The sequence below is a fragment of the Ovis canadensis genome, chromosome X (assembly GCF_042477335.2).
Source record: "Ovis canadensis isolate MfBH-ARS-UI-01 breed Bighorn chromosome X, ARS-UI_OviCan_v2, whole genome shotgun sequence".
In the NCBI taxonomy this organism is placed as follows: domain Eukaryota; kingdom Metazoa; phylum Chordata; class Mammalia; order Artiodactyla; family Bovidae; genus Ovis; species Ovis canadensis.
Window position 1 is genome coordinate 101,601,302 of NC_091727.1, and position 25,702 is coordinate 101,627,003.

At 48.2% G+C, this 25,702-nt stretch overlaps 3 long non-coding RNA genes across 3 annotated transcripts; all 3 read right to left on the reverse strand.

Annotated features, from left to right (window-relative positions):
* Positions 1-1,512: 1,512 nt before the first annotated feature.
* Positions 1,513-3,465, reverse strand: LOC138930023 (uncharacterized). Its single transcript, XR_011446081.1, has 3 exons — positions 3,028-3,465; positions 2,594-2,675; positions 1,513-2,041 (listed from the first exon to the last, which is right to left on the reverse strand). It is a non-coding gene; the product is annotated as an uncharacterized lncRNA (long non-coding RNA).
* Positions 3,466-12,498: 9,033 nt separating this feature from the next.
* LOC138930024 (uncharacterized) lies at positions 12,499-14,465 on the reverse strand. The gene is made up of 3 exons (XR_011446082.1): positions 14,028-14,465; positions 13,595-13,676; positions 12,499-13,027 (listed from the first exon to the last, which is right to left on the reverse strand). It is a non-coding gene; the product is annotated as an uncharacterized lncRNA (long non-coding RNA).
* Positions 14,466-23,499: 9,034 nt separating this feature from the next.
* On the reverse strand, positions 23,500-25,452 carry LOC138930025 (uncharacterized). Its single transcript, XR_011446083.1, has 3 exons — positions 25,015-25,452; positions 24,581-24,662; positions 23,500-24,028 (listed from the first exon to the last, which is right to left on the reverse strand). It is a non-coding gene; the product is annotated as an uncharacterized lncRNA (long non-coding RNA).
* Positions 25,453-25,702: the final 250 nt, after the last annotated feature.

Here is a 25,702-nt window from a genome sequence, read left to right on the forward strand (position 1 = left end):
CCTTAGGACTTTAGCAAGGCACCTGAGCTGTGTGGGTGTTGAAGGAAGAAGTGTCTGGCTGCCATATCAGGAGAACACAGCAGCAACAGCAGCTCACTTTCACGTGCCTCTTCATGGCCACAGGTAGTCCCAACAGAAGAGTTGAGCGGTCTACGCAAACAAGTGCAGTCAACATCAGTGGGCGCCTCCCAGGAGACGCCCCCAGATTACTGCCCTAGGCCACAGTATAGGAGGGGGAAAGGTCACCTTTCCTGAGCCGCTTTCGACAGCCTAAGGCAGTGCACAGACGGGAGCAGGAACACAAGAACATCTCTAACAGCGAAGTCCAAAATTCTGAGGAAGGCTGTAGCATAGGGTAAAGCCTTCATCATCAAAGTCTCCCCTTGGCCAGGAAGTAATCCACTCTCATGTCACACTCAGCGATGTGCACTATTACCTTCAGTCCCCGTGCTGCAGTGATCCCGGGCAGTACCAGGGCTTGAGAAATAGGTAGCAGACATCTTGGACCACAGAAAGCCCGATGCACCTTTCACACTGAGGGCCTATGTCCTCCTGTCCAGCTTTCTCCTTGTGCTCTGAGAGCAGCTCCATAGAGGGTCACTCTTCCCAGCCCCTTCCCCACCTCTAGGCTTTAGGCACCCCAACCAAGGTCCTTATGTAGTCAGTCACTCCACCTTTCCTGATCAGGGAAGTGCGTTCCCCTCTGAGCCTCTAATCTCTACAGTACTTCTCCTGAAAAGAACCGACAATCAAGAGTGGCCTAACCACCGCTCACGAAACTCATTTAGTTCAAGGTTAAATTGGTACAGCTACTATGGAAAACAGTATGAACGTCCCTCAAAAAATTAAAAACAGAACTACCATCTAGTCCAGCAATCCCACTTGTGGTATGTATCCAAAGGAATACCTCCCACCAAGAATTTACAGAACATCAACATTCCCACGAGTGAGTAGACACTCACTGAGGTGCTGTCTCATGAGCCTAAGTGACATGGCTGGCCTAGGAATGAATTCCTGGGAAGGAACCAGCAAGCCAGATTCCACCTCAAATTCAGAAGAGGATTACCTTCTCTTTCCATGAGAGCCCTGATCTGTGAGACTGTCACCAGCTGGAGAGTCACCTTTTTGGAATCCTCAACCTTGTGACTTATTTTTAAGTGCCAATACACAGCAGATTTACCTATTCAACCATCCATTTAGGTGTTCTTGACCCCTGCCTCCAGCGAAGTCAGCCAGGTTCACTTTGATGGGCAGTGGGAACAAGTGTGTATGGAAGGGGAAGAAGGCCTCACGGTTATCCTCAAGTTTCACAACTGTTTTGACTAGGAAATAAGCCAGTTTTGATCATCGTCATGCCACTTGGTGAAGGCACATGCGCCTAGGACAGGTTTCTCTAAGTATCTCAGGCTTCAGGTTTTCACTGAGTAGGAAACTATCACCACCCCCCTCTTTCACAGCTTTAAAGTAATTTCACCAATTACAGGGATAACCAAAGAGCCTTTAAACATGCCCTCTAAAGACTACACACTTTAGTTTCCAATCACAAAGAAATGTGGATTTCCTTTTAACCTTCGGTGAATGAAATTCAGGTTCTGTGATGCCTCCTTCCGGATAAAACCCGTGCTAATAAAGCAACAGAGGAGCCCGAGGTTTCTATGAAACTGGAGGTTAGAAGTGTCTCTGAATGCACCTTAGAAGAGTTCATATTTCTATTTGGCGCGTTTCCCCCACCCCAACTGTGAAAACTCTTCCGCACATTTTCAACAAATTAACCCCTGCCCAGGAAAGAAGTAACGTTATACAGACAATGAAAGAGAGGAGACCTTTCCCACACTGCCAGTTAACAAGCACCTTCTTGGTGCCTGAACTTGGTGCTGAGCCACATCAGCTTCAGCATAAGGCGTCAGAGATGGCCAGAACAGAAAGTGGCTCAGGGCAAGGCAAGGTGTGAGCTGCTGGGCTACCTCTTGGCATCATAGCAGGATTAATGAGGCTGGTTTCCAAAGAGCAGCCCAGTAATATCTGAGGAAATCTGCTGGCCCTGTGAAAGGAAACAAACGTTTGGTTGAAATGGGGGTCTGGACAGGTAGGGAGACGAGCTAAACGAAGCCACAATGTTCCCTTCCCACTTTCTGGAAATGGTGTACTAATTCCCTCCATACCTCCTGCGTGCTGAGCACTTTACAAAAACCACACAAGAGATATCCCCGAGAGCAAGGTGTCATTCCCATTTTGCAAATGTGGAAACTGAGGCTCAAAGATGACAGTAAGAAAGGGTCAGACTCAGACACTAAAATTTATTTTGAATGAAACACGATGTATTGTCTCAGCAACATCTGCAAAGCAAAAAAAAAAAAAAAACCCCGACAAACTGTGGAAGGGTAAATATTTAGTCAAGTATTGACCTGCATATTACTTGACTTGTTAGCCTACACCTCCAGAACCCCTGCAAAGTAAACGCCCACCCGCTTACAGAGGGGATAGACTGGCAGACTATCATTCTCTGCCGCTCACTTGGTGTACAGGCCTCATCTTTCTCCCCTTTCCTAAACAGATCTGGCTTTATATTACATTCAAATCCATGTTCCCCTACCTGAAAGAAAACAGCACTCCCACAGTCTCTGGATTCCTGAAGTTTGTTTTTCACAATCCCATCCAGTCCAGCCTGCTTCTGCCTGGTATTACAAGTGTTTTCCAAAAGGATAAAAAAGACAGATCAGAGCTCTGATGTGAGGATGGCAAGATGAGGCTTTCTGGACATGTGACATTCTAATAAATTCAGTCTGTCTGTAAGAACGGCACTCAGGGTGAACTGGAAAAAGATGCCACTGACTAGTTAAAGGCATCGATTATAAACCTAGTGTCTGAGCAGCGCTCAGGGAGTGATCCTGACATTGTTGGAAGTTCCTGTCTTAGAGACTCAGGGAAGACATTTCAACACCATGTTAAATAATGGTACAGCTGATGGGATGGATGCTACCCTCCTCCCAGCATCTGTGGCCCCACACAGCATAAGGTAGCACTTACTCATCTGGCAGGTCTGGACAGCTAATTCCGGGTCCACTCTCTTCTCATTACAGGCCCATAGGCTGGCCAGTACTAGATTTTTCCATCACAGGTCCTGAAGGAAACAGTGATTATACAGATCTACAAGGAGACTTGCTTACAGATGGACAGCCGAACACAGTTGCAGGAAAATTAGGTAACTTGGAAGCTCGTAACATGACTGGCTGGGGCAAACTTCCCCTTTCCCTTATCCACAAAACACCAAGGCAGCCAAGGGCCGTCAGCTGTCCTAACACCGCACGCGATCCCTCAGAGCCTTACTGTCTCGTTTCACGTGGAAAATAACAGAAATACCCTCAATGGTTAAGAGAGGTCACAAAAATGGCCAAGGTCAACATTTGGACCAATCCCCGGCAGCGATATATCCACCCCAAACGCCCTACAACAGAAAGCAGAATCAGCTCCATGGCGGCCGCCAGTCAACCAGGCAGACCGTCCGGCGCCCCCACCCACCCAGCCAAACGCACCCGCCCTTCCCTCACTTTAAGCCGCAAACACTACAAAGCATTAAGACCATAACTGGGATGGAAGCTTCGAGACCCACATTTAAACAAAGAAAATCTTCTTCAAGTTTCAGCATGCCGTTACAATAATGCCCCACACCAACCCCCCCGGAAGTGCCTGAGAGGTCTTCTCCGCCATCCACCCAGGAGCCCGCAGACACGTCTGTCAAAGTGTCCATCAGGACACGCCATCTACCCGACTCTCCAACTCACACCGCAGACAGCCAAATACGAGTAAGGTTAGTAAAACTTACACTTTTACGATCTCCGGAAAGGGAGCCGCCACGTTAAATCCTAACCGAGGAAAACGGTCTACGGAAGCACAATCCAGACAGGCACGCGCTTAGGCATGCGCTTAGGCACGCGCTAGGGCTTCCTCCCGCTCTCACGCCCCCGCCTCCCAACATCGTCATTGGTGGGCCTGCGATGATTGACGGGGAGAACGGCCATTCCTCTCAGGCAGGTCTACTGGCGGGAAACTGGCCATTTCCCAAGGCCCAAGCTGACGTCAGGAAATCTCTGGTCGTATTCCTACGTCTTTCTATAGCCGTGTCCATCCCTCAAGGCCTAGCTCGACTTCTTAGGCCTCTGCACATACCTTGTGCTTTGTTTCTTGTCATCTTAGACTTTGGAAAGCATGCACATTCAATTTACACGGGCCTAGATCAATTACCTCCCCCTCCAGGAAGCCTTCCAAGTTTTACTCCTTCCAGGCAAAATGTGAGTTCTTCATATTAGATACGGACATGGAGATGTATCAGAGCAGAGATGCAGAGGACTTGTCTCTGAGCTCTGGGGTCAGATAGTACTGGGCTGTGCACGGTGTGAGGGACCCAAGGTTGGCACCTGGATATTTTGCAAGTGAGTTCAGGTTGCAGACATTTGGGGAAGACCAGGGAACACTGACAACAGGCTAACTCTTAGAAGCTTGCTAGGATTGGTACGACCCTTTTCAGGAATCTCATATCCTTTCCTGCTTTTCTATCTGTGAAAATCTTGTCCTTCCTACAAGGCCCAGGCATAGATCACTTCCCTAACTCTTTTCCTGAATTCATGTTCCCACCCCAACCACAAGAGTTATTCCTCCTATTGCTAGAGGAAGAAAGATATGAGGAGTTCATATCTCTGCTGCAAATGTCCCTAAGCTTCACAGTTATCCAAGGTGAGACTGGAAGCCCACTTCCTTCCAGGAGGCCCCTTGCTGCGAGGTTTCTGCACCTGCTCGCAACTTGTGAACTGTACAAACAAGAGGGCACAGTTCCCCTAGGCCTGACTACCTCGAGTGTTTAACTCATCTACCCTCTACATGGTGTGTGGACCACATAGCCACGGGGTCCCTTAGCTGGACTGCATGGTCACAGTGCACAGTGCTCCTAGGAAAGATGATCTAATGCTAGCACTGTCCCTCCCATGGGAAAGCTCACTTGAGGCTTCGTGGTGTGCCGTGTTATGCAGCAGTCCATGATGCTGCCCTGCCCACTGTGACGGCTGATTTTAGGTGCCAACTTGACTGGTCATGGGGCGTCCGAATTAAACATTATTTCTGGTTGTATCTGTGAGGGTGTTTCTGGATGAGATGAGTATTTGAATCGGTGACTTAGCAAAATAGAAGGCCTTCCCCGATGTGGGTAGGCATCGTCCAATCCGTTGAGGGCCCAAATGGAACCAAAGCAGAGAAAGGAAGAATTCTTCCCTTTTTTCCCTATCTCGCTGCTTGAGATAGAACATTTCTCCTAGTTTTCTCCTTCTCTTCAACTAGGATTCACACCACCAGCCCCCCTGGTTCACAGGCCTTCAGACTTGGACTGAATTATACCACTGGCTTTCCTGGCTTTATACCTTGTAGGCAGGAGATTGTGGAATTTCTCAGCCTCCAGAAATAGGGAACTAAACTCAAGATAAACCTCAAGATATATACATACATGTATATATATATACATATGCATATGTATATGTATATATGTATATATGTATGTATATATGTATATATATAGGCTTCCCTTTTAGCTCAGTTGGTAAAGAATCTGCCTGCAATGCAGGAGACCCAGGTCTGATTCCTGGGTCAGGAAGAGCCCCTGGAGAAGGAAATGGCAACCCACTCCAGTGTCCTTGCCTGGAGAATCCCATAGGCAGAGGAGCCTGGCGGGCTACAGTCTGTGGGGTCACAAGAGTCAGACACGAGTTAGTGACTAAACCAACAGCCAACATATAGATAAATAGATAGATAGATATAGATATAGATAGATAGATAGATATAGATGTAAAATGCCTCTTATTGGTTCTGTTTCCATGAATACCTCTGACTAATAAACCTGGAATATCACAGCCAGCTGCAGCTGTTACACTTGGCTTCATAGTCCTCAACTAGAACTCAGAAGAAACAGCAAAATCAAATACATGAAAATTAGTTCCAAACTATGAGTGAGGAAACTAAGATACCAGAAACAAACAGCCAGACATTGGCCCAGAGGGGTTTCTTTTCCAGTAGGTTAGCTGCTCCTTTGCAAGCCCCGAGAAAGCCTACAGGTGAGCTCTTCTTGAACTGGGCTTGTTAGGTGAGACTCTGACAAAGATCCAGAGGGCAGGAGAGCTGTTGCAGGCCTTGTCCAGGAACCAGTAAAGGATGATTAATCCACGTGGGGAGGGAAGACAAGCAGGACTGGGGCCGTTGATGTGAATCCTGCCCCAGGATCTGCCGAGTCTTTCCCATGTGTTACTAGGCTTGTCCCTCTGACTGGCGTCAGCAGATGGATACATGCTGCACCCTTTCAATCCCTGGCACACAATGACCACTACCACACAGGTCCTATCTTTCCGATCACCAGTGTCTCCTCGATCTGTGGTCACCATTCATTCTCTTTATTTTATTTTTCTCGTGTCTCGCACAGTTTATGGGTTCTTAGTTTTCTGACCAGGGACCGATGCTGGGCCCACAGCAGCGAAAGCACTGAGTTTTAACCACTGGACCACCAGGAAAGTCCTGCCTTTCATTCTTGTCTCAGTTATACTTCACTCCACATTCATGGTCTGTCTGAAGAAAACCATATCTTCTTACCTACTGTGTACAGTCCATGGGCTTGAGGTATGCTCTTGGCATTCCTATCACAATTATTCCTCCTACCAGCTGAACATCCTTCACTGTTTTGTGCCTCAGTTTCCTAATCAGTAGAGTGAGGATCCTAATAAGAACTGTGTCTTCAGGCTGCCATGACCCTCAGTGAGTTCATGAAAAGCATTTAGACCAGTGACTTAACACGCACTAAGCTTTCATGAAACGACAACTAGGACTGTTTGTTACCTTATCACCGTGCGTGTCTCTTGTCAAATACAACGTCCTTTCCGGAGACTTTCCCATGCTAGCTCTGCCGACACTGATCTACTTTCTCTGATTTTTTCTCGACTTACCTTCATGTAGCCTAATCCACATCTTACAACGTATTGGCCAGTTTGCCGGCTGTTTTGTTCCGCAATTATTACCTTCATCTATGCTAATGTCTTTGTTGACTTATTAACTTGCGCATGTCTTCATCTATATGTCTTGTTCTTAAAACTTTTACCACCAGTTTCCAATTCATCAGCTTAGTTGCTCATTTTCTCCTGGTATCATATAGCTCAATATAGAGCGCAACACATATGAAGATTCTATAGCACATAAGGGGACACTGAAATAGCACCTTTCATTAGGAGAGCCCCCGTGATATTCGATATTCCCCATGAGAAGGTCATAAACTCCCTTGTCCACTCATTGGTTTTACCAGAAGGCACAATGCGGGTGGTGCCCTGATAAGAGGAATTGGCAAAAATGTGCTGAAGATTTGGTTGACCGTATCAGGCCCGTCTGTGAAGAAAAGATGCACCAGGCTGAAATGTGTGTTGCAAGAGAGTTGACGCGGAACATGGGCAAGAGAGGAGGCAGTTTAAAGGATTAAGGAGGAGCAAGTGCACAGGAGCAGGAATGTGAAAGAATATGGCCTTCTCAGGGAAGAACGCACATTCTGGCCTCATGGGAGAAGAGAGTTAATGATATAAACTGCAAAAGATAAAGAGAAAAAGTTAAGTGGCCCATAGCAAGGACACTTGGGTTGGACGTGGTAAACTCCATTAAGATCCAATCTGCTTTTCTAATCTACCATTTTGGTGTCAGTGTGCAGGAGAGACCAAAACAGAGGGTCAGCAGAAAAAGGCAGACTGAGCACCCCTCGCGGCCTCACTCCAACATCACGTGAGTCCTGCGTGTGCACGAGGCCGCCCTGTCTGCTGCCACGTGGAACAGGGCTGTGGATATGTGTGCCGAAGACCAGGACGGCGACATAGCCGGACAGGCAGCGTATGCCGCCATCAACTGCATGTTGGACCAGGTCAACGCCTGTCTGGACCACCTGGAGGAGAGGAAGGACCACCTCCCTGGCCGCCTCCGGGAGTGCTTGAATCTAGCTGGCAGACACATCTTGAGACCCAGCAGCTGCTCAGGGAGGCCCCAAGTGATTGGCAGCCCCTAGTGGAGCCCTCCAAGGGCCCCGGGGCCAGGCCTCTACCCTGCCTGCCTGAGCCGGGCTCTAGCCTGAGCCCTCACCGCCTGGCTTAGCGAGGCCTGCAGATGACCTGGGGGATCGGCCAGCTTAGGCCATCTTTCTGCTACTTCCCTTTTGCATGCTTGGCATGCCCCCACCACCTGGCATCCCCCCGCCCCCGCCCCGCCCTGTGATCAGGTGTGGGCCTTGACCCACCCAACTTGCCTACCTGCCCAAATCCTGGATGCTCCCCTCTCTGCCTAGGTTCATGAGGCAGATTGAGAGTTATCTTAACATTCTCCGAATGTGTATTCGTGCACCATTATGCCAAGCGAATGGCTATTCCATAAAATGTTGTCTGCAAGCTGCTCTACAAAGGGGTTCTAAATTTACTATTAGAAATGTTATGCAATGTATGTAGAGTTTTTTCTTTTTTAAGCACAAACCAATTCTGCCATTCAGTTACCTTTTGGATTCTGCCCATTCATACTCTGGTAATGAGTGTTACATAGGGAAAAATCCCTAATAATCAAGGGACTGCATTCTAATACAAAACGGACCAGGAGCTTATTGTGTGCTTCCAGATTTTTGTTCCCAGGACTTCTCATGTTCTTCAGAACCATGCTGGGCCACTCCTCACATCCTCACCCAGAGCAGGAACGGGGGATATCCCCATCACCCCCTCAATATCCAGGCAAGTATCTGTCATCCTCATGAAGTGGCCAGAAGGATCACTTCACCTAGAAAGATGTCAGATTACCTACCATCCTTCTTACCTTAAGAAGGGGAGAACTTCAATTACGGCCCGGAGACCCCTCACCCTGCCACCCCACGCCCCTGTCATCAACACCCCAGATTACTGAGCCCAGAGTCCCACTCGGTACCTGATGTGATGCACACGCAGAGCCACATCTTCATTGGTCACGCTTGGAGTCGTCACAAATAATAACATTCACAAGTCGGAGCTTTTCCATCATACACATTTTATTGAAAAACACAATTCTACAGATTCAAAATATTTTACACAATCTTCTGTTCCCTTCTGACAGAGTGGAACAGTGTATCTTCCACTTGCCAAGACTGGTGAGATCAGCATAGCAACTGAAACCATCTGTAAACAAGGCCTCTGGTTATATTGCCTACTGCAAATGACCACAGAGAACTCGCCATAAGGGCACAGGTATTGGTAAACTATAAGCGAGCTGGAGGGTGAACAACGGCTCCTACTTATTCCTTTTCCTTGCAGTACCTTTGGCACAAGTTCCACTGAACGAAGTTCCCTGTGGCCTCAGTTTGGCCAGGGTGTCACAATCACAATTTGCGGGGGACAGATACCTGGGGGGGGGGGGGACGTGGTATCTCATGTTAGGATATTGGAGGGCAAATACAAAGTGACATAAGAAACAAAGGTTTAACTATCCCCATTGACACGTGAGAGCAGGCTTTCTCCCCTCCCTTTGCTTTAGAAGGTTTACTTTGGAAAACTTGTCAGTTCTTTCTCTGTCTCTTTGCAATATGTGGAAATCGTTTTAGAAAGCTCAATAAGCCTCTTGCCAATCTGACAACCCAGGAACGCTTCTTTAAGGACCTGGAAGCAAAAATCCTTGCAAAGGGGGAGAACTAGGTAAAGAGGGAACAACTTAAGCAGTTGAAACCAGAAACTGCTAGACCTTCTGGACAATCAGAGAAAGAAATGACTATCAAAGCAACGCACCAGAGTCAATAGAGCTGCAGGAGAAGATCATGAAAAGGTGAGGGCAGGCAGCATCTCAGGAGGATTACAGCATCCTCAGAAGCAAGAGGTGTTCCTTCTCAGAACTCCCTCAGGTTATGTTATTGTGCAACGGTATAAAACATTATAAACAACATTAAATGGTGCACAGAAAGAGCAGCGGTGGCAAAATGGTCTCCTGGGAGAGAGGCCCACAATTCACTGGGAAGATGAAATGTGAAGACTTGATCCGAATATTAATGCCTCATCTTGAATAGAGGCCCACTTCCACACACTTCACACATATCCGTGTGCTTTACTATCTTCTATACCACAGTTGTGGCCACCCAATGGTAGTGTGAGGGAACAGGGCCAGGAGACAGGAGAAAGAGCCCTGAACCCACAATGTCCACCACAATTTTCACACCAAAACCCTTGTCCTCGCCACTGTCAGTCTTTCCGTATACTCTCAGAGCCTCCTGCTCACAGCCCTGCTGGGCCCAAACTTCCCTCATCAAGAGAAAGCAAAAGCCTGAAACGGGGACACCATGGGACCTTTTCCCTCCCCAAATTGAGCTCCCCTTTCCCCTCCCCCACTCCAGTAGCACACCACCACAAACAATGCAGAACTGTCTCTCCACTGTTTACCAACACCACCTTCTTCCTCGAGATGCAGGGAAGGTCCCCTTGAGGTAATGTCACCCCCACCACCACCAGGAAGACCCAAATGGAAGAGGAGCCACCAGTAGCCAGCCTTTCTGCTAGAAAGCCTTTCCAGCAGATACACAGTGGGGAGAGACAGTACAGCCTCCGGGGGTAGCCCTCTCCAGCAAGAGGAATACAAGGGCTTCATCCTCCAGCTGGGGCACCTGACTCGGGAGGTTCCTGGACATCCAGGCTCATCGGCATATGCCCCGGAAGAAGCAAATGGCCCCCGATTCATGCACAGCTCATTGACAAGACCCATCGGACCTCTTTCTTCCAACCAACGTGCAGAGCGTGCTCAGTGGGAGAGTGCAGAAAGCGAACGTGGAAAGTTCCAACCACATTCCTACAGACTTGGGACTCCTCGGGAATCCCAATGTGCCCTCGCTCTGCACAATGGCACAGAATTCTGACATCGGGCTACGGCCAACTTCTGCCCCAGACTCAACATTTCCCATGCCCCACATGCTGCCATTGCCAATATGCGCCTTCCTTAGGACTTTAGCAAGGCACCTGAGCTGTGTGGGTGTTGAAGGAAGAAGTGTCTGGCTGCCATATCAGGAGAACACAGCAGCAACAGCAGCTCACTTTCACGTGCCTCTTCATGGCCACAGGTAGTCCCAACAGAAGAGTTGAGCGGTCTACGCAAACAAGTGCAGTCAACATCAGTGGGCGCCTCCCAGGAGACGCCCCCAGATTACTGCCCTAGGCCACAGTATAGGAGGGGGAAAGGTCACCTTTCCTGAGCCGCTTTCGACAGCCTAAGGCAGTGCACAGACGGGAGCAGGAACACAAGAACATCTCTAACAGCGAAGTCCAAAATTCTGAGGAAGGCTGTAGCATAGGGTAAAGCCTTCATCATCAAAGTCTCCCCTTGGCCAGGAAGTAATCCACTCTCATGTCACACTCAGCGATGTGCACTATTACCTTCAGTCCCCGTGCTGCAGTGATCCCGGGCAGTACCAGGGCTTGAGAAATAGGTAGCAGACATCTTGGACCACAGAAAGCCCGATGCACCTTTCACACTGAGGGCCTATGTCCTCCTGTCCAGCTTTCTCCTTGTGCTCTGAGAGCAGCTCCATAGAGGGTCACTCTTCCCAGCCCCTTCCCCACCTCTAGGCTTTAGGCACCCCAACCAAGGTCCTTATGTAGTCAGTCACTCCACCTTTCCTGATCAGGGAAGTGCGTTCCCCTCTGAGCCTCTAATCTCTACAGTACTTCTCCTGAAAAGAACCGACAATCAAGAGTGGCCAACCACCGCTCACGAAACTCATTTAGTTCAAGGTTAAATTGGTACAGCTACTATGGAAAACAGTATGAACGTCCCTCAAAAAATTAAAAACAGAACTACCATCTAGTCCAGCAATCCCACTTGTGGTATGTATCCAAAGGAATACCTCCCACCAAGAATTTACAGAACATCAACATTCCCACGAGTGAGTAGACACTCACTGAGGTGCTGTCTCATGAGCCTAAGTGACATGGCTGGCCTAGGAATGAATTCCTGGGAAGGAACCAGCAAGCCAGATTCCACCTCAAATTCAGAAGAGGATTACCTTCTCTTTCCATGAGAGCCCTGATCTGTGAGACTGTCACCAGCTGGAGAGTCACCTTTTTGGAATCCTCAACCTTGTGACTTATTTTTAAGTGCCAATACACAGCAGATTTACCTATTCAACCATCCATTTAGGTGTTCTTGACCCCTGCCTCCAACGAAGTCAGCCAGGTTCACTTTGATGGGCAGTGGGAACAAGTGTGTATGGAAGGGGAAGAAGGCCTCACGGTTATCCTCAAGTTTCACAACTGTTTTGACTAGGAAATAAGCCAGTTTTGATCATCGTCATGCCACTTGGTGAAGGCACATGCGCCTAGGACAGGTTTCTCTAAGTATCTCAGGCTTCAGGTTTTCACTGAGTAGGAAACTATCACCACCCCCCTCTTTCACAGCTTTAAAGTAATTTCACCAATTACAGGGATAACCAAAGAGCCTTTAAACATGCCCTCTAAAGACTACACACTTTAGTTTCCAATCACAAAGAAATGTGGATTTCCTTTTAACCTTCGGTGAATGAAATTCAGGTTCTGTGATGCCTCCTTCCGGATAAAACCCGTGCTAATAAAGCAACAGAGGAGCCCGAGGTTTCTATGAAACTGGAGGTTAGAAGTGTCTCTGAATGCACCTTAGAAGAGTTCATATTTCTATTTGGCGCGTTTCCCCCACCCCAACTGTGAAAACTCTTCCGCACATTTTCAACAAATTAACCCCTGCCCAGGAAAGAAGTAACGTTATACAGACAATGAAAGAGAGGAGACCTTTCCCACACTGCCAGTTAACAAGCACCTTCTTGGTGCCTGAACTTGGTGCTGAGCCACATCAGCTTCAGCATAAGGCGTCAGAGATGGCCAGAACAGAAAGTGGCTCAGGGCAAGGCAAGGTGTGAGCTGCTGGGCTACCTCTTGGCATCATAGCAGGATTAATGAGGCTGGTTTCCAAAGAGCAGCCCAGTAATATCTGAGGAAATCTGCTGGCCCTGTGAAAGGAAACAAACGTTTGGTTGAAATGGGGGTCTGGACAGGTAGGGAGACGAGCTAAATGAAGCCACAATGTTCCCTTCCCACTTTCTGGAAATGGTGTACTAATTCCCTCCATACCTCCTGCGTGCTGAGCACTTTACAAAAACCACACAAGAGATATCCCCGAGAGCAAGGTGTCATTCCCATTTTGCAAATGTGGAAACTGAGGCTCAAAGATGACAGTAAGAAAGGGTCAGACTCAGACACTAAAATTTATTTTGAATGAAACACGATGTATTGTCTCAGCAACATCTGCAAAGCAAAAAAAACAAACAAACAAACAAACAAAAAACCCCGACAAACTGTGGAAGGGTAAATATTTAGTCAAGTATTGACCTGCATATTACTTGACTTGTTAGCCTACACCTCCAGAACCCCTGCAAAGTAAACGCCCACCCGCTTACAGAGGGGATAGACTGGCAGACTATCATTCTCTGCCGCTCACTCAGTGTACAGGCCTCATCTTTCTCCCCTTTCCTAAACAGAGCTGGCTCTAAATTACATTCAAATCCATGTTCCCCTACCTGAAAGAAAACAGCACTCCCACAGTCTCTGGATTCCTGAAGTTTGTTTTTCACAATCCCATCCAGTCCAGCCTGCTTCTGCCTGGTATTACAAGTGTTTTCCAAAAGGATAAAAAGACAGATCAGAGCTCTGATGTGAGGATGGCAAGATGAGGCTTTCTGGACATGTGACATTCTAATAAATTCAGTCTGTCTGTAAGAACGGCACTCAGGGTGAACTGGAAAAAGATGCCACTGACTAGTTAAAGGCATCGATTATAAACCTAGTGTCTGAGCAGCGCTCAGGGAGTGATCCTGACATTGTTGGAAGTTCCTGTCTTAGAGACTCAGGGAAGACATTTCAACACCATGTTAAATAATGGTACAGCTGATGGGATGGATGCTACCCTCCTCCCAGCATCTGTGGCCCCACACAGCATAAGGTAGCACTTACTCATCTGGCAGGTCTGGACAGCTAATTCCGGGTCCACTCTCTTCTCATTACAGGCCCATAGGCTGGCCAGTACTAGATTTTTCCATCACAGGTCCTGAAGGAAACAGTGATTATACAGATCTACAAGGAGACTTGCTTACAGATGGACAGCCGAACACAGTTGCAGGAAAATTAGGTAACTTGGAAGCTCGTAACATGACTGGCTGGGGCAAACTTCCCCTTTCCCTTATCCACAAAACACCAAGGCAGCCAAGGGCCGTCAGCTGTCCTAACACCGCACGCGATCCCTCAGAGCCTTACTGTCTCGTTTCACGTGGAAAATAACAGAAATACCCTCAATGGTTAAGAGAGGTCACAAAAATGGCCAAGGTCAACATTTGGACCAATCCCCGGCAGCGATATATCCACCCCAAACGCCCTACAACAGAAAGCAGAATCAGCTCCATGGCGGCCGCCAGTCAACCAGGCAGACCGTCCGGCGCCCCCACCCACCCAGCCAAACGCACCCGCCCTTCCCTCACTTTAAGCCGCAAACACTACAAAGCATTAAGACCATAACTGGGATGGAAGCTTCGAGACCCACATTTAAACAAAGAAAATCTTCTTCAAGTTTCAGCATGCCGTTACAATAATGCCCCACACCAACCCCCCCGGAAGTGCCTGAGAGGTCTTCTCCGCCATCCACCCAGGAGCCCGCAGACACGTCTGTCAAAGTGTCCATCAGGACACGCCATCTACCCGACTCTCCAACTCACACCGCAGACAGCCAAATACGAGTAAGGTTAGTAAAACTTACACTTTTACGATCTCCGGAAAGGGAGCCGCCACGTTAAATCCTAACCGAGGAAAACGGTCTACGGAAGCACAATCCAGACAGGCACGCGCTTAGGCATGCGCTTAGGCACGCGCTAGGGCTTCCTCCCGCTCTCACGCCCCCGCCTCCCAACATCGTCATTGGTGGGCCTGCGATGATTGACGGGGAGAACGGCCATTCCTCTCAGGCAGGTCTACTGGCGGGAAACTGGCCATTTCCCAAGGCCCAAGCTGACGTCAGGAAATCTCTGGTCGTATTCCTACGTCTTTCTATAGCCGTGTCCATCCCTCAAGGCCTAGCTCGACTTCTTAGGCCTCTGCACATACCTTGTGCTTTGTTTCTTGTCATCTTAGACTTTGGAAAGCATGCACATTCAATTTACACGGGCCTAGATCAATTACCTCCCCCTCCAGGAAGCCTTCCAAGTTTTACTCCTTCCAGGCAAAATGTGAGTTCTTCATATTAGATACGGACATGGAGATGTATCAGAGCAGAGATGCAGAGGACTTGTCTCTGAGCTCTGGGGTCAGATAGTACTGGGCTGTGCACGGTGTGAGGGACCCAAGGTTGGCACCTGGATATTTTGCAAGTGAGTTCAGGTTGCAGACATTTGGGGAAGACCAGGGAACACTGACAACAGGCTAACTCTTAGAAGCTTGCTAGGATTGGTACGACCCTTTTCAGGAATCTCATATCCTTTCCTGCTTTTCTATCTGTGAAAATCTTGTCCTTCCTACAAGGCCCAGGCATAGATCACTTCCCTAACTCTTTTCCTGAATTCATGTTCCCACCCCAACCACAAGAGTTATTCCTCCTATTGCTAGAGGAAGAAAGATATGAGGAGTTCATATCTCTGCTGCAAATGTCCCTAAGCTTCACAGTTATCCAAGGTGAGACTGGAAGCCCACTTCCTTCCAGGAGGCCCCTTGCTGCGAGGTTTCTGCACCTGCTCGCAACTTGTGAACTGTACAAACAAGAGGGCACAGTTCCCCTAGGCCTGACTACCTCGAGTGTTTAACTCATCTACCCTCTACATGGTGTGTGGACCACATAGCCACGGGGTCCCTTAGCTGGACTGCATGGTCACAGTGCACAGTGCTCCTAGGAAAGATGATCTAATGCTAGCACTGTCCCTCCCATGGGAAAGCTCACTTGAGGCTTCGTGGTGTGCCGTGTTATGCAGCAGTCCATGATGCTGCCCTGCCCACTGTGACGGCTGATTTTAGGTGCCAACTTGACTGGTCATGGGGCGTCCGAATTAAACATTATTTCTGGTTGTATCTGTGAGGGTGTTTCTGGATGAGATGAGTATTTGAATCGGTGACTTAGCAAAATAGAAGGCCTTCCCCGATGTGGGTAGGCATCGTCCAATCCGTTGAGGGCCCAAATGGAACCAAAGCAGAGAAAGGAAGAATTCTTCCCTTTTTTCCCTATCTCGCTGCTTGAGATAGAACATTTCTCCTAGTTTTCTCCTTCTCTTCAACTAGGATTCACACCACCAGCCCCCCTGGTTCACAGGCCTTCAGACTTGGACTGAATTATACCACTGGCTTTCCTGGCTTTATACCTTGTAGGCAGGAGATTGTGGAATTTCTCAGCCTCCAGAAATAGGGAACTAAACTCAAGATAAACCTCAAGATATATACATACATGTATATATATATACATATGCATATGTATATGTATATATGTATATATGTATGTATATATGTATATATATAGGCTTCCCTTTTAGCTCAGTTGGTAAAGAATCTGCCTGCAATGCAGGAGACCCAGGTCTGATTCCTGGGTCAGGAAGAGCCCCTGGAGAAGGAAATGGCAACCCACTCCAGTGTCCTTGCCTGGAGAATCCCATAGGCAGAGGAGCCTGGCGGGCTACAGTCTGTGGGGTCACAAGAGTCAGACACGAGTTAGTGACTAAACCAACAGCCAACATATAGATAAATAGATAGATAGATATAGATATAGATAGATAGATAGATATAGATGTAAAATGCCTCTTATTGGTTCTGTTTCCATGAATACCTCTGACTAATAAACCTGGAATATCACAGCCAGCTGCAGCTGTTACACTTGGCTTCATAGTCCTCAACTAGAACTCAGAAGAAACAGCAAAATCAAATACATGAAAATTAGTTCCAAACTATGAGTGAGGAAACTAAGATACCAGAAACAAACAGCCAGACATTGGCCCAGAGGGGTTTCTTTTCCAGTAGGTTAGCTGCTCCTTTGCAAGCCCCGAGAAAGCCTACAGGTGAGCTCTTCTTGAACTGGGCTTGTTAGGTGAGACTCTGACAAAGATCCAGAGGGCAGGAGAGCTGTTGCAGGCCTTGTCCAGGAACCAGTAAAGGATGATTAATCCACGTGGGGAGGGAAGACAAGCAGGACTGGGGCCGTTGATGTGAATCCTGCCCCAGGATCTGCCGAGTCTTTCCCATGTGTTACTAGGCTTGTCCCTCTGACTGGCGTCAGCAGATGGATACATGCTGCACCCTTTCAATCCCTGGCACACAATGACCACTACCACACAGGTCCTATCTTTCCGATCACCAGTGTCTCCTCGATCTGTGGTCACCATTCATTCTCTTTATTTTATTTTTCTCGTGTCTCGCACAGTTTATGGGTTCTTAGTTTTCTGACCAGGGACCGATGCTGGGCCCACAGCAGCGAAAGCACTGAGTTTTAACCACTGGACCACCAGGAAAGTCCTGCCTTTCATTCTTGTCTCAGTTATACTTCACTCCACATTCATGGTCTGTCTGAAGAAAACCATATCTTCTTACCTACTGTGTACAGTCCATGGGCTTGAGGTATGCTCTTGGCATTCCTATCACAATTATTCCTCCTACCAGCTGAACATCCTTCACTGTTTTGTGCCTCAGTTTCCTAATCAGTAGAGTGAGGATCCTAATAAGAACTGTGTCTTCAGGCTGCCATGACCCTCAGTGAGTTCATGAAAAGCATTTAGACCAGTGACTTAACACGCACTAAGCTTTCATGAAACGACAACTAGGACTGTTTGTTACCTTATCACCGTGCGTGTCTCTTGTCAAATACAACGTCCTTTCCGGAGACTTTCCCATGCTAGCTCTGCCGACACTGATCTACTTTCTCTGATTTTTTCTCGACTTACCTTCATGTAGCCTAATCCACATCTTACAACGTATTGGCCAGTTTGCTGGCTGTTTTGTTCCGCAATTATTACCTTCATCTATGCTAATGTCTTTGTTGACTTATTAACTTGCGCATGTCTTCATCTATATGTCTTGTTCTTAAAACTTTTACCACCAGTTTCCAATTCATCAGCTTAGTTGCTCATTTTCTCCTGGTATCATATAGCTCAATATAGAGCGCAACACATATGAAGATTCTATAGCACATAAGGGGACACTGAAATAGCACCTTTCATTAGGAGAGCCCCCGTGATATTCGATATTCCCCATGAGAAGGTCATAAACTCCCTTGTCCACTCATTGGTTTTACCAGAAGGCACAATGCGGGTGGTGCCCTGATAAGAGGAATTGGCAAAAATGTGCTGAAGATTTGGTTGACCGTATCAGGCCCGTCTGTGAAGAAAAGATGCACCAGGCTGAAATGTGTGTTGCAAGAGAGTTGACGCGGAACATGGGCAAGAGAGGAGGCAGTTTAAAGGATTAAGGAGGAGCAAGTGCACAGGAGCAGGAATGTGAAAGAATATGGCCTTCTCAGGGAAGAACGCACATTCTGGCCTCATGGGAGAAGAGAGTTAATGATATAAACTGCAAAAGATAAAGAGAAAAAGTTAAGTGGCCCATAGCAAGGACACTTGGGTTGGACGTGGTAAACTCCATTAAGATCCAATCTGCTTTTCTAATCTACCATTTTGGTGTCAGTGTGCAGGAGAGACCAAAACAGAGGGTCAGCAGAAAAAGGCAGACTGAGCACCCCTCGCGGCCTCACTCCAACATCACGTGAGTCCTGCGTGTGCACGAGGCCGCCCTGTCTGCTGCCACGTGGAACAGGGCTGTGGATATGTGTGCCGAAGACCAGGACGGCGACATAGCCGGACAGGCAGCGTATGCCGCCATCAACTGCATGTTGGACCAGGTCAACGCCTGTCTGGACCACCTGGAGGAGAGGAAGGACCACCTCCCTGGCCGCCTCCGGGAGTGCTTGAATCTAGCTGGCAGACACATCTTGAGACCCAGCAGCTGCTCAGGGAGGCCCCAAGTGATTGGCAGCCCCTAGTGGAGCCCTCCAAGGGCCCCGGGGCCAGGCCTCTACCCTGCCTGCCTGAGCCGGGCTCTAGCCTGAGCCCTCACCGCCTGGCTTAGCGAGGCCTGCAGATGACCTGGGGGATCGGCCAGCTTAGGCCATCTTTCTGCTACTTCCCTTTTGCATGCTTGGCATGCCCCCACCACCTGGCATCCCCCCGCCCCCGCCCCGCCCTGTGATCAGGTGTGGGCCTTGACCCACCCAACTTGCCTACCTGCCCAAATCCTGGATGCTCCCCTCTCTGCCTAGGTTCATGAGGCAGATTGAGAGTTATCTTAACATTCTCCGAATGTGTATTCGTGCACCATTATGCCAAGCGAATGGCTATTCCATAAAATGTTGTCTGCAAGCTGCTCTACAAAGGGGTTCTAAATTTACTATTAGAAATGTTATGCAATGTATGTAGAGTTTTTTCTTTTTTAAGCACAAACCAATTCTGCCATTCAGTTACCTTTTGGATTCTGCCCATTCATACTCTGGTAATGAGTGTTACATAGGGAAAAATCCCTAATAATCAAGGGACTGCATTCTAATACAAAACGGACCAGGAGCTTATTGTGTGCTTCCAGATTTTTGTTCCCAGGACTTCTCATGTTCTTCAGAACCATGCTGGGCCACTCCTCACATCCTCACCCAGAGCAGGAACGGGGGATATCCCCATCACCCCCTCAATATCCAGGCAAGTATCTGTCATCCTCATGAAGTGGCCAGAAGGATCACTTCACCTAGAAAGATGTCAGATTACCTACCATCCTTCTTACCTTAAGAAGGGGAGAACTTCAATTACGGCCCGGAGACCCCTCACCCTGCCACCCCACGCCCCTGTCATCAACACCCCAGATTACTGAGCCCAGAGTCCCACTCGGTACCTGATGTGATGCACACGCAGAGCCACATCTTCATTGGTCACGCTTGGAGTCGTCACAAATAATAACATTCACAAGTCGGAGCTTTTCCATCATACACATTTTATTGAAAAACACAATTCTACAGATTCAAAATATTTTACACAATCTTCTGTTCCCTTCTGACAGAGTGGAACAGTGTATCTTCCACTTGCCAAGACTGGTGAGATCAGCATAGCAACTGAAACCATCTGTAAACAAGGCCTCTGGTTATATTGCCTACTGCAAATGACCACAGAGAACTCGCCATAAGGGCACAGGTATTGGTAAACTATAAGCGAGCTGGAGGGTGAACAACGGCTCCTACTTATTCCTTTTCCTTGCAGTACCTTTGGCACAAGTTCCACTGAACGAAGTTCCCTGTGGCCTCAGTTTGGCCAGGGTGTCACAATCACAATTTGCGGGGGACAGATACCTGGGGGGGGGGGGGACGTGGTATCTCATGTTAGGATATTGGAGGGCAAATACAAAGTGACATAAGAAACAAAGGTTTAACTATCCCCATTGACACGTGAGAGCAGGCTTTCTCCCCTCCCTTTGCTTTAGAAGGTTTACTTTGGAAAACTTGTCAGTTCTTTCTCTGTCTCTTTGCAATATGTGGAAATCGTTTTAGAAAGCTCAATAAGCCTCTTGCCAATCTGACAACCCAGGAACGCTTCTTTAAGGACCTGGAAGCAAAAATCCTTGCAAAGGGGGAGAACTAGGTAAAGAGGGAACAACTTAAGCAGTTGAAACCAGAAACTGCTAGACCTTCTGGACAATCAGAGAAAGAAATGACTATCAAAGCAACGCACCAGAGTCAATAGAGCTGCAGGAGAAGATCATGAAAAGGTGAGGGCAGGCAGCATCTCAGGAGGATTACAGCATCCTCAGAAGCAAGAGGTGTTCCTTCTCAGAACTCCCTCAGGTTATGTTATTGTGCAACGGTATAAAACATTATAAACAACATTAAATGGTGCACAGAAAGAGCAGCGGTGGCAAAATGGTCTCCTGGGAGAGAGGCCCACAATTCACTGGGAAGATGAAATGTGAAGACTTGATCCGAATATTAATGCCTCATCTTGAATAGAGGCCCACTTCCACACACTTCACACATATCCGTGTGCTTTACTATCTTCTATACCACAGTTGTGGCCACCCAATGGTAGTGTGAGGGAACAGGGCCAGGAGACAGGAGAAAGAGCCCTGAACCCACAATGTCCACCACAATTTTCACACCAAAACCCTTGTCCTCGCCACTGTCAGTCTTTCCGTATACTCTCAGAGCCTCCTGCTCACAGCCCTGCTGGGCCCAAACTTCCCTCATCAAGAGAAAGCAAAAGCCTGAAACGGGGACACCATGGGACCTTTTCCCTCCCCAAATTGAGCTCCCCTTTCCCCTCCCCCACTCCAGTAGCACACCACCACAAACAATGCAGAACTGTCTCTCCACTGTTTACCAACACCACCTTCTTCCTCGAGATGCAGGGAAGGTCCCCTTGAGGTAATGTCACCCCCACCACCACCAGGAAGACCCAAATGGAAGAGGAGCCACCAGTAGCCAGCCTTTCTGCTAGAAAGCCTTTCCAGCAGATACACAGTGGGGAGAGACAGTACAGCCTCTGGGGGTAGCCCTCTCCAGCAAGAGGAATACAAGGGCTTCATCCTCCAGCTGGGGCACCTGACTCGGGAGGTTCCTGGACATCCAGGCTCATCGGCATATGCCCCGGAAGAAGCAAATGGCCCCCGATTCATGCACAGCTCATTGACAAGACCCATCGGACCTCTTTCTTCCAACCAACGTGCAGAGCGTGCTCAGTGGGAGAGTGCAGAAAGCGAACGTGGAAAGTTCCAACCACATTCCTACAGACTTGGGACTCCTCGGGAATCCCAATGTGCCCTCGCTCTGCACAATGGCACAGAATTCTGACATCGGGCTACGGCCAACTTCTGCCCCAGACTCAACATTTCCCATGCCCCACATGCTGCCATTGCCAATATGCGCCTTCCTTAGGACTTTAGCAAGGCACCTGAGCTGTGTGGGTGTTGAAGGAAGAAGTGTCTGGCTGCCATATCAGGAGAACACAGCAGCAACAGCAGCTCACTTTCACGTGCCTCTTCATGGCCACAGGTAGTCCCAACAGAAGAGTTGAGCGGTCTACGCAAACAAGTGCAGTCAACATCAGTGGGCGCCTCCCAGGAGACGCCCCCAGATTACTGCCCTAGGCCACAGTATAGGAGGGGGAAAGGTCACCTTTCCTGAGCCGCTTTCGACAGCCTAAGGCAGTGCACAGACGGGAGCAGGAACACAAGAACATCTCTAACAGCGAAGTCCAAAATTCTGAGGAAGGCTGTAGCATAGGGTAAAGCCTTCATCATCAAAGTCTCCCCTTGGCCAGGAAGTAATCCACTCTCATGTCACACTCAGCGATGTGCACTATTACCTTCAGTCCCCGTGCTGCAGTGATCCCGGGCAGTACCAGGGCTTGAGAAATAGGTAGCAGACATCTTGGACCACAGAAAGCCCGATGCACCTTTCACACTGAGGGCCTATGTCCTCCTGTCCAGCTTTCTCCTTGTGCTCTGAGAGCAGCTCCATAGAGGGTCACTCTTCCCAGCCCCTTCCCCACCTCTAGGCTTTAGGCACCCCAACCAAGGTCCTTATGTAGTCAGTCACTCCACCTTTCCTGATCAGGGAAGTGCGTTCCCCTCTGAGCCTCTAATCTCTACAGTACTTCTCCTGAAAAGAACCGACAATCAAGAGTGGCCTAACCACCGCTCACGAAACTCATTTAGTTCAAGGTTAAATTGGTACAGCTACTATGGAAAACAGTATGAACGTCCCTCAAAAAATTAAAAACAGAACTACCATCTAGTCCAGCAATCCCACTTGTGGTATGTATCCAAAGGAATACCTCCCACCAAGAATTTACAGAACATCAACATTCCCACGAGTGAGTAGACACTCACTGAGGTGCTGTCTCATGAGCCTAAGTGACATGGCTGGCCTAGGAATGAATTCCTGGGAAGGAACCAGCAAGCCAGATTCCACCTCAAATTCAGAAGAGGATTACCTTCTCTTTCCATGAGAGCCCTGATCTGTGAGACTGTCACCAGCTGGAGAGTCACCTTTTTGGAATCCTCAACCTTGTGACTTATTTTTAAGTGCCAATACACAGCAGATTTACCTATTCAACCATCCATTCAGGTGTTCTTGACCCCTGCCTCCAGCGAAGTCAGCCAGGTTCACTTTGATGGGCAGTGGGAACAAGTGTGTATGGAAGGGGAAGAAGGCCTCACGGTTATCCTCAAGTTTCACAACTGTTTTGACTAGGAAATAAGCCAGTTTTGATCATCGTCATGCCACTTGGTGAAGGCACATGCGCCTAGGACAGGTTTCTCTAAGTATCTCAGGCTTCAGGTTTTCACTGAGTAGGAAACTATCACCACCCCCCTCTTTCACAGCTTTAAAGTAATTTCACCAATTACAGGGATAACCAAAGAGCCTTTAAACATGCCCTCTAAAGACTACACACTTTAGTTTCCAATCACAAAGAAATGTGGATTTCCTTTTAACCTTCGGTGAATGAAATTCAGGTTCTGTGATGCCTCCTTCCGGATAAAACCCGTGCTAATAAAGCAACAGAGGAGCCCGAGGTTTCTATGAAACTGGAGGTTAGAAGTGTCTCTGAATGCACCTTAGAAGAGTTCATATTTCTATTTGGCGCGTTTCCCCCACCCCAACTGTGAAAACTCTTCCGCACATTTTCAACAAATTAACCCCTGCCCAGGAAAGAAGTAACGTTATACAGACAATGAAAGAGAGGAGACCTTTCCCACACTGCCAGTTAACAAGCACCTTCTTGGTGCCTGAACTTGGTGCTGAGCCACATCAGCTTCAGCATAAGGCGTCAGAGATGGCCAGAACAGAAAGTGGCTCAGGGCAAGGCAAGGTGTGAGCTGCTGGGCTACCTCTTGGCATCATAGCAGGATTAATGAGGCTGGTTTCCAAAGAGCAGCCCAGTAATATCTGAGGAAATCTGCTGGCCCTGTGAAAGGAAACAAACGTTTGGTTGAAATGGGGGTCTGGACAGGTAGGGAGACGAGCTAAATGAAGCCACAATGTTCCCTTCCCACTTTCTGGAAATGGTGTACTAATTCCCTCCATACCTCCTGCGTGCTGAGCACTTTACAAAAACCACACAAGAGATATCCCCGAGAGCAAGGTGTCATTCCCATTTTGCAAATGTGGAAACTGAGGCTCAAAGATGACAGTAAGAAAGGGTCAGACTCAGACACTAAAATTTATTTTGAATGAAACACGATGTATTGTCTCAGCAACATCTGCAAAGCAAAAAAAAAAAAAAAACCCCGACAAACTGTGGAAGGGTAAATATTTAGTCAAGTATTGACCTGCATATTACTTGACTTGTTAGCCTACACCTCCAGAACCCCTGCAAAGTAAACGCCCACCCGCTTACAGAGGGGATAGACTGGCAGACTATCATTCTCTGCCGCTCACTTGGTGTACAGGCCTCATCTTTCTCCCCTTTCCTAAACAGATCTGGCTTTATATTACATTCAAATCCATGTTCCCCTACCTGAAAGAAAACAGCACTCCCACAGTCTCTGGATTCCTGAAGTTTGTTTTTCACAATCCCATCCAGTCCAGCCTGCTTCTGCCTGGTATTACAAGTGTTTTCCAAAAGGATAAAAAAGACAGATCAGAGCTCTGATGTGAGGATGGCAAGATGAGGCTTTCTGGACATGTGACATTCTAATAAATTCAGTCTGTCTGTAAGAACGGCACTCAGGGTGAACTGGAAAAAGATGCCACTGACTAGTTAAAGGCATCGATTATAAACCTAGTGTCTGAGCAGCGCTCAGGGAGTGATCCTGACATTGTTGGAAGTTCCTGTCTTAGAGACTCAGGGAAGACATTTCAACACCATGTTAAATAATGGTACAGCTGATGGGATGGATGCTACCCTCCTCCCAGCATCTGTGGCCCCACACAGCATAAGGTAGCACTTACTCATCTGGCAGGTCTGGACAGCTAATTCCGGGTCCACTCTCTTCTCATTACAGGCCCATAGGCTGGCCAGTACTAGATTTTTCCATCACAGGTCCTGAAGGAAACAGTGATTATACAGATCTACAAGGAGACTTGCTTACAGATGGACAGCCGAACACAGTTGCAGGAAAATTAGGTAACTTGGAAGCTCGTAACATGACTGGCTGGGGCAAACTTCCCCTTTCCCTTATCCACAAAACACCAAGGCAGCCAAGGGCCGTCAGCTGTCCTAACACCGCACGCGATCCCTCAGAGCCTTACTGTCTCGTTTCACGTGGAAAATAACAGAAATACCCTCAATGGTTAAGAGAGGTCACAAAAATGGCCAAGGTCAACATTTGGACCAATCCCCGGCAGCGATATATCCACCCCAAACGCCCTACAACAGAAAGCAGAATCAGCTCCATGGCGGCCGCCAGTCAACCAGGCAGACCGTCCGGCGCCCCCACCCACCCAGCCAAACGCACCCGCCCTTCCCTCACTTTAAGCCGCAAACACTACAAAGCATTAAGACCATAACTGGGATGGAAGCTTCGAGACCCACATTTAAACAAAGAAAATCTTCTTCAAGTTTCAGCATGCCGTTACAATAATGCCCCACACCAACCCCCCCGGAAGTGCCTGAGAGGTCTTCTCCGCCATCCACCCA